Here is a 12,265-nt window from a genome sequence, read left to right on the forward strand (position 1 = left end):
GCCTGCACTAATAAGAATGAAATGGTAGGTGGAGTTATACCAGTATATAGAGACTATGTTTATACTCGCACTGGAAGACCGGAGCCAGATCACGCTTCACAACCTTCCATGAGGGAACAGATATGTTCATCTATCCCCAACTGTGTCTGTCCACATATCTCTGCTGCTTTATTTCTCCGTCCAGACAACTCACAGTTTACTGTGTGCCTTCACTTATCACTCCTGCTAACTGCAGTTTCATCAGAACATTTAGTTGCGATTACGTCCTAAATGGCTGAGTTTTGTCACGTGGGTGAAAAGCCTCAAAACGGTGTGCATCAGCCTGCACTAATAAGTAGGACATGGTTGATAGGTGTCATTATATGAGCATTAGTGAGAGGAAGAGTTGTTGTATAGTTATGTTGGGAGCAATTCAAGTAAGATCAGCTCAAAGTTTATGTTGCTCTTTTTTTATCTTTGTTCCATGTGTTGATTTATTTAGACCCGTACTTTTTATCATACTGCATTACTGGATTTTTACAACCTGACTGGGATTTCTGTGTTATTATCAGTGCATCCAAATTAGAGAAAGTTTAATGGTTATGAGGGAGATCGAATATCTTATATATAACATACTGCAATGAATCACTTGGATGCTTGTCAGTTTGCATTCATCAATGAGAGATCAGTACATTTGAACAAATACTAATGATTCTGATTTAAATATTTTTTCAGACGCAGTGTTCAATCAGAATGTCACGTCATCGTAGCAGCGAATGCGTGGGCATGGAGCATTCATATGCACACCCAACAATGCACACAGCATCTGTGCTGACCACGGATCCAGAGACCGTAAAGGAATTGAGTGTCTGCATGCAGAACACTCCTATGACTCATCAATCAAGTTTGAGATTTTTTATGTAACATAAGCTCAATTTGTTTATTTTTATTCATCTGTATTGCAACAGATCTTCGAGATGCTGAAAGAGATCGAGGAGGTCACGGAAATCAAGAAGGGGGACCTGAGACTCATCGATTACATTTTTGATGTTGTGCTTCCAGAATTAAGATGATCAATCGAATGGAGGACATCATAGAAGTAGTGGTCAATATTTTGTGTCTTTTGAAACCTCTCTGCATGCACCTTGTCGATCTTTTTCAGATCATCATCAACATCCTGATGGCTGAAGGTCACACGAGGCTTCAAGCAGAGGTCATCATAGCCAGTGGGAGAAAGTTCTAGCAAGCTCCTGTCGTCTGTGCTCTCATCCTCCCTGCCGGATGTCTATCAATATAGTGGTTTGAAGTCTCCTGTCCGATTTTCAGAGTGTATCTTTTATATATCTGTCTGTCCTCTCCTCTATCCTCTCACCCCAACCGGCCAGCAGAATGCCGCCACCTCTGAGTCTGGTTTCTGCAAAGATTTCTCCCTGTTAGAGGGACTTTTTCCCTTTCCACAGTCGCTCACGCTTGCTCATGTGGATTTGTTGGGTTTTCTCTTTTAAAGTGCTTGTAAATATAATAAAGAACAATGACATGATTCATGGATGGTTTTATTCTTTTAAAGTTGTCAGAGGTACTTTTTGAAGGTTTGTCATGGACATTTACTCTGAAGTAACTACAGTTACTCTCCATTCTTGTAGTTAGTTTTGCTTAATGCACCACACATTGTCACTGGATGAATGAAGTAGGCAGATCAGTTTAGTAGATGAACTCTACAGATGTGGTTCCAGCTGCAGTGTCTTGCTGAAATAGGTTCAGAGAGATATTGAATATGGAATATGATGGGGGGGGGGAGGTTCTCCCTCTTCAATCCACTTGGCTCTGGACCTTATAAATACTCTGAGCTTTATTCACATAATATCTACCTGGATGTTCCGCCAGTGTTCTTGTGCTTCTTCAAACTGAACATGACCCATGAAACCGTGACGTAACTGAAGCAGTGACGTAAGTTGTCCTTTTAAATATGGCGGCGACCACAAACACGCATGGCGGCGGCCAAAAACAAGTATGTCGGTGCCCATAAGCCACCATTGTGATACCGCAGTGGTGAGGTTTGCGTTTTGAGAGTAGTATGGCGCTGACCGTGAGCAATAATGGCGGCGTCCACAAACACGCATGGTGGCGTCCACAAACAAGCATGTCAGCGGCCGTGCACCGCCATTTTTATACCGCACTGGCGAGGTTTCAAGTCTGGAGGAGCGCGGTTGCATTGCGGATCATGTACTCTTGCCTCCCACCGACAGTGACGCTATAATTGTGCGTCGGAACAAAACATTGCATGTAGTACTGCCTCCCACCAACAGTGGCGCTGGGGTGGTGATTCGGATCAAAATGGCCGAACAAGATGGCGGCGGTGGATTTCCCACCGACGGCTTCTTCGTTCATCGGTAAACCCGGAAATATAAATATGACAAGTGGACACGCCCACATTACACCAAAAACCAACATAACCAGTGAAGATACAATTTTTCCTTTTTAATCTACCACAAAGATTCACGGGTCACCTTTAAACCTTTCATATCTAAAGGCAGTAGTCAAAGTCAGTATCAGGTGCACTCTGCATTCATCACCATCACAAAACTGTTCTGAGTAAAGACAACAATGGGCGGATCAGCAAGAACATCCAAAATATTTCTATAATAAAAGACATTGACATGACTTTCAGACTCCATTACATGGTGAAATATCTATCAATCCATTTGTACATCCATGCCCTTTAACCACTTTCTCAGGGTCACTGTGATGGTTAAATAGGAAGCATGATAATCGATGAAGGAAAGAGATAGACTGTCACTCCAATTAAGAATAAATAAGCTGGTATTCATAAGGGGAAGTGGTGAATAATTACTTGCATTCGCCTAAAGTCATATCATTTTCTATTCTATTCCAAGAGTCAGATTTAAAAAAAAAAAAAAACTTACAAAGGATTGTTTTACATGTATTCTATTTCGCAAATTTATTCACACTATTAAAAATATATGCTGTGATTAATCCTTACAATTATTAAATGCATTGACCCCCTGAAAATATGTTGTTGACAGGCTGTAGGCTCTTATATGAAACTCTGTTTGCATTAAAGAAATCAAATTTAACATGAGGTGGTCATGAAAGATTATATTGTGCAGGAAATTGGGAGTCTGTGTGTCTTGTGTGCTCAAGGATCTGATGGATGTTGCAGAGCAACAAGGCAAGATATGACTGAGTTAACTCTCGCAGACAATAGGAGTGAATCTCCCTGGGTGGTGAGCGTGTCAGGACAGAGAGAAATAAAGTGAGAAAATATTCTATATATGAAATAGAAAGAACCACTAGGATGAAAGACAAATTAATTGCAGAAGGAAAGTCTGTTTGTAGTAATCTGACTTTATAATATTAAATTTTATGCTTGTATTTCACTAATTAAACCTATATCTGAGTAACACTTGCTTCTTTAGTATTCTCACTCTGATTTGTATCTATTAGTTTTAAAAGAATGTGGTGAGGGAAGAGTTTTATCAGTGAATTTTCAGCCGTCGCACTCAAATACTAAGATGCTGACTGACATGCAATGTGCCTGAATCCAAACATTTGGAGCAATTTGGAGTTCATTGTCTTTCTCAAGGACATGTTGTCGTATGGACAGGTTGAGATCTGGGATTCAACCAACAAAGTTGTTATAGGAGAGAAAGACACTTGTGATCAATATAGTTTTTGAGAAGAAACTGATGGATCTGGCCCTGATCCTCACACCCTGGGCATTTCTGTGTGGAGTTGGCATGTTTTCCCCACACATACATGGGTTTTCTCCAGGTAATCCAGTTACCTCCTACAGCCAAAATACAGTCAGTGAAAGCTTGCTGCTTACAAGAATCTGATTGTGTGACCTGTAGAATGGTCTAGCCTGCCTTCTCCCACATATATTTTAACAGCATAAATAGAGTCTAATAGTTCTAATTGCTTGTAATGTCCAGATCATTTACTTTTATGTTGTGTTGAAGTAATAAAAACAATACAACTATCTGCTACTTCAGAAAAATGAAGTACCACATGATAAGATTTATAAATCTCCAATTTGGAAGTGCAATGAATTCCTTATCATTATTGGACATTTTTGTAAACGCGTTGAGTAAAATTCATATTTTTTTGCTGTCTGCTCATGAGTACAGCAATTTTCAGTTGTGTAACTCACCAGCAAACTTACAAAACCAAGACAGACACCTCATTACACCTCATTTAGCTGCAGCATGTTGGCTATTTGCGGTGAGGTCATCCTGCCATGACAGATACTCAGATTTCATTACTGCAGAGCTGCTGAAGCATCCGTGAGCAAAAAATGTCTGTGGTGACGCACTCAAACCAAAGCTGACCGGGGAGGAACCATGACAGTGTCGCACTTAGGCAACAGGGTTCATAATTTGAGAGAAATTGCCGAAATTCTCCAAGTGAACAGTGAAGGAAGAATCTTTGTAGATTGGTGAGTTAGGCTCTGCTTCAAAAAATACGTCTCAGGCTGGATGTAAAATACAGCTTCTGAATGTTTCATGTGATTCAGCAATCATTTTCAGGTTAGGTTGACACTACATCACAGAGGTGTTCAGTTGGTGTGTTGGACTGCTATGTTTCATCCAATCATTTCTTCTTTAAAGGTACAAAAATGATCTGAAATTCAATCAGTAATTATAGTCATCGTCAATATTTGAATGCACGTGTTTGTCTTCTGTTGTGGAACATATAAATTCAGTATTTGAGCTTTGAAGCATGCATTACAGTGCTGGAAGATTGAAGGGATTATTAAAGTGGGAACATAAGAAGGTGAATAGATATAATAGAGCACGGTACGGTATATACAGTATGGTGTGATAAGATATAATAAAACATGATAAGACAAGACAAGACAAGACATGACGGGGTACGGGACAGGACGGGACAGGACGGGATGGGACGCGACAAGATGACACAAGACTAGACTCAATGATACGATACAATATGATACGATACAATATGATACAATTACGATGCGATGCGATGCGATGCGATGCGGTGCGATGCGATGTACGGTACAACGGGACAAAGAGGAGATGAGAGGAGATGAGATGAGATGAGAGGAGAGGAGATGAGATGAGAGGAGAGGAGAGGAGAGGAGAGGAGAGGAGAGGAGAGGAGAGGAGAGGAGAGGAGAGGAGTAAAGACCTTTAGTGTGTTTGACCCAAGATTCAGATTTTATGTAAAAAATAATCAAATCTACATACAATAAATGTTTTAATGATTTGCTAAATAGAAAAAAACTAAAAATACACATACAACTTTACTCCAAAAACATATGTAACACTTCCTGTGGTAACTGGGATTTAGTGCTTTGCTACCCTTGTCTGGAGATAAGGCATAGTAGAAGATGAATGGATAAAAAAATGGACGGACAGATGAATAGCAGATGGGGCTTTAGTGATCTCTCAATTACCACAGTGTCCACACCCTTTGTGTATAAGACACAATCCGTTGTTGGTTCGAAAAAAATAAACAACTCTCACTTAACTTTCTGACCATAAATCTTCCACAGTTTATGATCTTGTCAGTCCATAAATCATGTGCTTTCTAAAGAGGAACATATTGGTAGGCACATTTGGACATGTGGGAGGTCGTCACATCAGAGACGACTCTGATACGTTCAGGTGTTTTGGTGACCGAGTGTGCAAATCAGCAGGGCACCACCTGCATGGGATGCAGCTATTACATGACAATATCACTTTCACCTGGTTGAGGACTTAAAATGCCTGCAGTGGAAAAGAAATGAGTGTGGTTAGATTATATTGCCTTTCTCCTTCTGCAGCGAGCTCTCAGGTGATGGAAGCCAACAGAGAAAGTGACTGTAAGTCCATCTATAATTTTTAGATAGATAGATAGATAGGTAGATAGATAGATAGATAGATAGATAGATAGATAGATAGATAGATAGATAGATAGATAGATAGATAGATAGATAGATAGATAGATAGATAGATAGATAGATAGATAGATAGATAGATAGATAGATAGATAGATAGATAGATAGATAGATAGATAGATAGATAGATCATATTAGCAAGTTTCCCAGTTAAAGCTTTGTAATCTCATTGGTCCTCATGAGAGGCAGACTGTGGTGCATTGTGGGTACAGTTTTGCTGGTTAATGAAAGCCAGTGATGGAAATGTGAGTGTGCATGAACGTGTGTTGCACCAATTAAAGTCTGGAGATAGCATTGCTGTACGTAATGTCTGCCATGGGGCTGAATCCAGGCCAAATGTATTTATGTATTTAGTTAATTTAAGATCCATTGAAAGAGCTCTGGTGCACTAATTGATCTGTACAGGAAGCCCTTCGCAAAAAACAAGGCCTGTATTCAGGGACCCCCAGGGACCAGAGATCTGATGAAGGTGCATGTGACACAAAGAGAAAGCAAGGTGTTGAAAAACAAAAACATTTATGTGCTATGCAAAATACAAATACATAAGAAAAAAATGTTACATAAACAGAGCTAATTGGGATTTATGGCTTTCTGACATGGTTGAGTGTGGATCATGATTTGAACTTCAGTCTCATTTAGTCACCACTGATGAAACTTTGCAAAAATCTGTACGCATTAAAAAAGGTAATGTTTCATTGGTATACAACCAACACCTTTTTTTCCCAATTTAATACATTGAGCCATACATCAGGCTTGAAGTGTGCGTGTTTTGTTCCAGTAACAAGTAACTAGTAATTCCACCACTTTTTATAGCTGTATCTGTTGAGTCGTGACTGAAACAACACCGATAAATACACAGAGGAAGAGTGAGCAAAACTGGAAACAAAGGGCAGGCCAGTCAAGGCCCTGAATAAAAAGGTTAAAAGAAATGCACAAAAACTGAATATACTCAATCTTTTTGAAAGTATTAAAGTTTAAAGTTTCCTTGAGTTTTACTTTTGTGGAAAAACAGGAAATGAAAATAAACTGTGTTTAGATCAGCAGCTGTCATCAGAAGATGAAGTTCAGTCCATGCAACCTTTGTCATAAATGTGTCATTTGCATTACAGCGTTAATGCCTCTCATTTCCCAAGTTTCCTCCGGTAGTGCAGGAATACTCTGTGTCTGAATGTCGTCTGCGTCCTGCCGCAGTGAACCTGGTTCAACCGTCAGGGGAGTTGAGACTTAATTTATCAGATTATTGTCCTCTGGTTATGGACGGCGATCTATCATCAAACCCACGTACGTCCACGTCGAGGCTGGAAGAGAAGAGTTTTCCCACATGGGACACGGAAATCAGTTTGATGCTGGCACCTGTGACGACAGCTCTGATGCGTGTGAAGGCCTGTTTTTTGTTGTCTGTGACTCACACAGAGATGAAGATACTTTTACAATTGATCCATAACTCATAGTTCCTACACCAATCCGCCATAACATCTGACTACATAATTGTTGGGACCCCACTATTGGTGCCAAAACCTTACGGACAAATGGAGGCATGGAGTCCACTGGATCTGTCCAAATGTGTGTGTTTACCATGGGACAAACTGGCGACCTGTCCAGAGTGTATTTTGCCATCGCCCATAGTAAGCAGGATCAGCGCCAGCATCTCACGACCCTCAACAAGATCTCTGAGATTGAGAGGATAAATATCAGAACACAAGTCAAGCTTGAATCACACGATAATCAATAATTAAGTCATTTAGGTTACCTTTTGACCATCTGTCAGGAGAATTACCTGGTAAAAAAAACCTCAGGAGACAGAATTCACAGGAATCAGACTGAGAGCGACTTAAAAAGTTGAGGACAATTTTATTACATCATTCTTTCAAGAAGAGACAATGTCACAGTACAACCCTTTGCATGATTGTCCAGGAGTTGGTCTGAATATGAAGTAGGACAATGCATCCTTAAAGGCTGAATTGTTTTGAGAAGTCAAGCCAAGTCACCTTTATTTCTAGAGCATGAGAGAAATAACCATGTGTTTCCTGCACTATAGACTCTCCAGGTTACAAAAAGTCGAACGCAGGTTACAAAAGGGCTGACACAGGCCATCCTTGCAAAATTACACATCATTATTTATGAGACAAAACAAGATAATCCTAACATCGTCTCACTTGACAATTCCCTTTATTTTCAGTGTGTGCAACTTATTTTCAGTTCCACCTCTCTCCATCTTTCTTCCTGTTACTCTCGCCTCTGTTTTTCTCTTGATGACGTCTCCTTTGCACCTTTTATTGGTCTTCATCTGTCTTATTTCAGTGTCTTTTTTCCCCCCATTTGTCCAGCAGAGAGAGAGAGAGACAGAGAGAGAGACAGAGAGATGAGATGGATCAACCGAGAGACCCCTGCGAGCCCTGTTAGGCTGCCCGCTGCAATCTGCCATCAGAGTCGTCACTCTGCGGTTGGCTAATTGGATAAAGTGGTGGAGAGGAGGCACTTAGCAAGCCAGGGGATTCCCTTCATCACACCGGCTGGTGGGAGAGTTATGATGCAGGGCGTTTTATTACAGAAAGCACAAGCAGAGAGGAGAACTGGCAAATTCCACACAAAAAGGCCTGAACCTGAGGTTCAGTTGATGATCTTCCCTTCACAAAGTTGGCAGTTCGGTCCCTCAGCACAGATCATGGTCTAAAGCGACGCTGGAAAAGACTCCAATACAAAGTGGCTGCCGATAGAGGTCGAACACTTTGCATGGAAATCGTCACCACCGGTGTGTGCTTGAAATACAGTTCATCATGAGTGGTCAAAAATGAGGCTGATAATCAAAATTCTGAATTTATAAAAACTGCTACTTTAAGAAAACATGCAGATCAAAGTTTTTTTTAACATAAGCAAGAAAACAAGGAAGCCTAACACATGAGGAATACTGTAAACAGATGAAACAATCATGGACGGGAGCTAAATGAAATAATACCATACAATTTTAAAAAAAAATCACCAACAGAGAACATGGGGAAAAAAGCATTTAAAATAATCAAAGACTGACAAAGACTGATCAGAAAAGTACTTACAAACTTTCTGTTTGTATTTGAAAAATCGTTTAATTTTTTTAAGACATTTGATTAGGATCTATTGTGTTTTAAATAGTCAACAAAGTCTACATAGGTACATGGTAGTATTTATTTAAATATAATTTATTTGTACTGTGCCATTGCAAATTATTTTGCTGGTGTATTGACACTGATAAATGGCATGACAGTACAGTAGCTATAATACTGCGTGTGTGTACATGGTTACACATTTAGGTGTATATAACCCATCAGCATCACCACTAGAAGAAACTGTGTGTGATGTCTTAATATACTGGAGTACGTTTAAAAAACAACTTTGTTTTTAGCCTTATGCAAGTAAAAAGGTTGAATTTCTACATTTTCCATCTTATTTTGTATTCAAGCATCTATCATTGTCCATAAGCAATGAATATGGGCATTTCTTCTACTTTTGGTAGTAATACAATTACTGTAATAAAAGTTGGAATAATATTAACTATGTCGCAGTGGCTACAGTCCTCTGTGCCATCCCATACACAGAGGTGAGACAGCCTGTTGCTCGTCTATAGGAACGTTTTCTTCCTCTACATTCCATCAACATCAACATAATAATGCTGATGTTTCCTCCATCAGCTTCCTCTTCCTGCAAGGATCTGTCTCCAATCACTGCTGTCAATTAGATCAGCTCCTTCTCCCATGGACTTCTGCCTAATCCACTTTTTCCCTGGACTGATCACATTAAGGTTCACATAGTGCCATCATGGCTGAGAAGAAGGAGACGGACAAGAGGAGGAGGAGAGGAGGGATGAGGGCATCATCTGCTGACTGAGAGGCGATATAAAAGACCCGGGGAAAGCCAGAGACACTGCCGATGTGAGGCAGAGCTAAATGAAATTTATGGTCATCATCGGGTGCACCGCAACAAATGCAAGCAAAAATATTTATCTTTAGATTTCTCAGTAAAGTTGAAAACATATCCAACATGTGGCACGTGGCTGACATGTGGAAAATGAAGAATGGCCTCGACCATTCTACTTTCTTTTTTTTCAAGAGGTTTTAGCTTATTTTGTGCTCAGAAAGTTAGAATTCAAAAGTTACTTCACAAAACGGTGACTTTCTTCACCCTCACAGTTCCTTCTGTTCTCGGGAGCTGATGTTACATTGATTGTTTATTTATGGTTAAGATCTTGTTAGTCATGTTCTTGTGCCATGTCATGTCTATATTGTGTGACTTTAATCTCTTGGTTTTCTTCTACATGATGTGTGTACGTTGACGTCTTTGTTCGACTTCGCGTCTTTGAGAGGATTAAAGGATTTCTGACTAAGCAAGATTCACAGAAACCTGTTCACGCATTTATTTTCAGCGGGCTGGATTATCGTACCGGCTTGTTGTATATGTCTCAGCTGCAGCCCACCCAGAGTGTTCACCAACGTAACACATTACACCTGAGCTTCAGTCGGCACTGGCTGCCTGTGTGTCCAACGGTTGACTTCAAAATCTGCCATCTGGTCTATAAAGCTTTGAATGATCTCGGGCCCAAATACATCTCAGGTTTAATTGTAGAATATGAACCATCCAGACCCCTGAGGTCTTCAGAAAGAGTTTTACTAAGTGTTCCCAGAGTCAGAAGAAACACAGTGGAGCACCTTTTAGTTTAGTGTAGGACTTAAAACACTACATTTACAAACAAGAGATTTTACTTATTTTCTTAACTTTATCGTGATAAATATTTTAATTCATTGATTCTCCTTTCCTTAATTGCTTCATTTGATCAGTTAAGACATACTTTGTTAAGTATATTTCCTTTGTTTCCCCTGCAAAGCACTTTGAATTTGCCTTGTGTCCAAAGGACACTCCATAAATAAACTTGCCTTGCCTTGCTTTCGTGTTCAATGTGTACTTTCTCCAGGAAACAATCACATAAGCTCTCATTCATACGTACAAGCACACAATACAGGCTTACTAATTTGACAGAGAAGCGCACACACCCACAAGGAGCACATGCAAACTCCACATGGAAATGCCCAGTCATGACTTGAAAACACATCGTTCTGTTTTGGGTTTTTTTTAACCATTACGTACTATCTTGTGTCCCTGCTGGGATTGGAGTCAATCCATACCCTTCATTCTATACATAAGTTAGATCTTCTTGATTAGTCTTCAAAGGTTCACCTTCTGTTTTGTTTTTTTCAAGTTAGTGTGACTACTGCTATTCTTATTCTTGTTCTAAAAATTACTTCAAATGATTCTCCATCTATCATCTTTCTCTATTTGGTTTGCTGTAAAGATAATTACAATATAAAAATTAAGTAATATTGTTGTACATTGAAAAAAATACAGTGTGATATAAACATTACAAGTAGTGGAAACCTTTTTAGCCTAAATGATATTGTTGATTAGATAGTTTGGGAGGAAATAAAAGTATTTCATATGGAAAACATTCAAAAAAAGACTAAACTAATTATAACATGAGCATAAAAGTATTTGTAGGAGACACTGTTGGAAGATAAACCTGAAAAACATAAATCATCAGATAGAAATATATGTATTATATAATGTTTGTTATTAGAATGCTGTGAAAGCAAAATTTGGGTGGATGGATGGATGGTTGGATGGATGGATGGATGGATGGATGGATGAATGGATGGTTGGTTGGATGGATGGATGGATGGATGGATGGATGGATGGATGGATGGATGGATGGATGGATGGATGGATGGATGGATGGTGTTTTGCTGGGAGGATTCAGAGACTCTTCAGTCTGTTTGTGCAGGAAAACTCTGAATGCAACGTAAAATGTAAAACAGCATCCGAGTCTTTGCGGGCAGCCCATAAAACGTCTTAGTGGGTTTATTTACGGTGGTAATCTGCAAGATCCTTGTGCTCAGAGCTCACTTTGTGGTACGGAAGGAAAAGCATATAAATAGCAGTGGTGGGATTTTGACAACATTGTTGTGGAATTAAGTATTTCTGTCATAGCACGCCATTGTGGAAAGTGAAAAGGGAAATGTTTACAGCCCATACTTAGGCTTGAAACTGGATGAAATACATCACATGAAGATTTAAAGCAAGCACTTCAAGTAAAGTATGTATGTGCAGCATGCTTTTAAAAAACATATTTATGCTAACAATCAAAACTTAAAACAATGAGTGAAACATGTTAAATATTGAATCTCCTGTTATCACATATGATCTTCAGACATCATATATATATATATATATATATATATATATATATATATATATATATATATATATATATATATATATATATATATATATATATATATATATATATATATATATATATATATATATATATATATATAT

The sequence above is a fragment of the Blennius ocellaris genome (genome assembly GCF_963422515.1).
Source record: "Blennius ocellaris genome assembly, chromosome: 13".
In the NCBI taxonomy this organism is placed as follows: Eukaryota; Metazoa; Chordata; class Actinopteri; order Blenniiformes; family Blenniidae; genus Blennius; species Blennius ocellaris.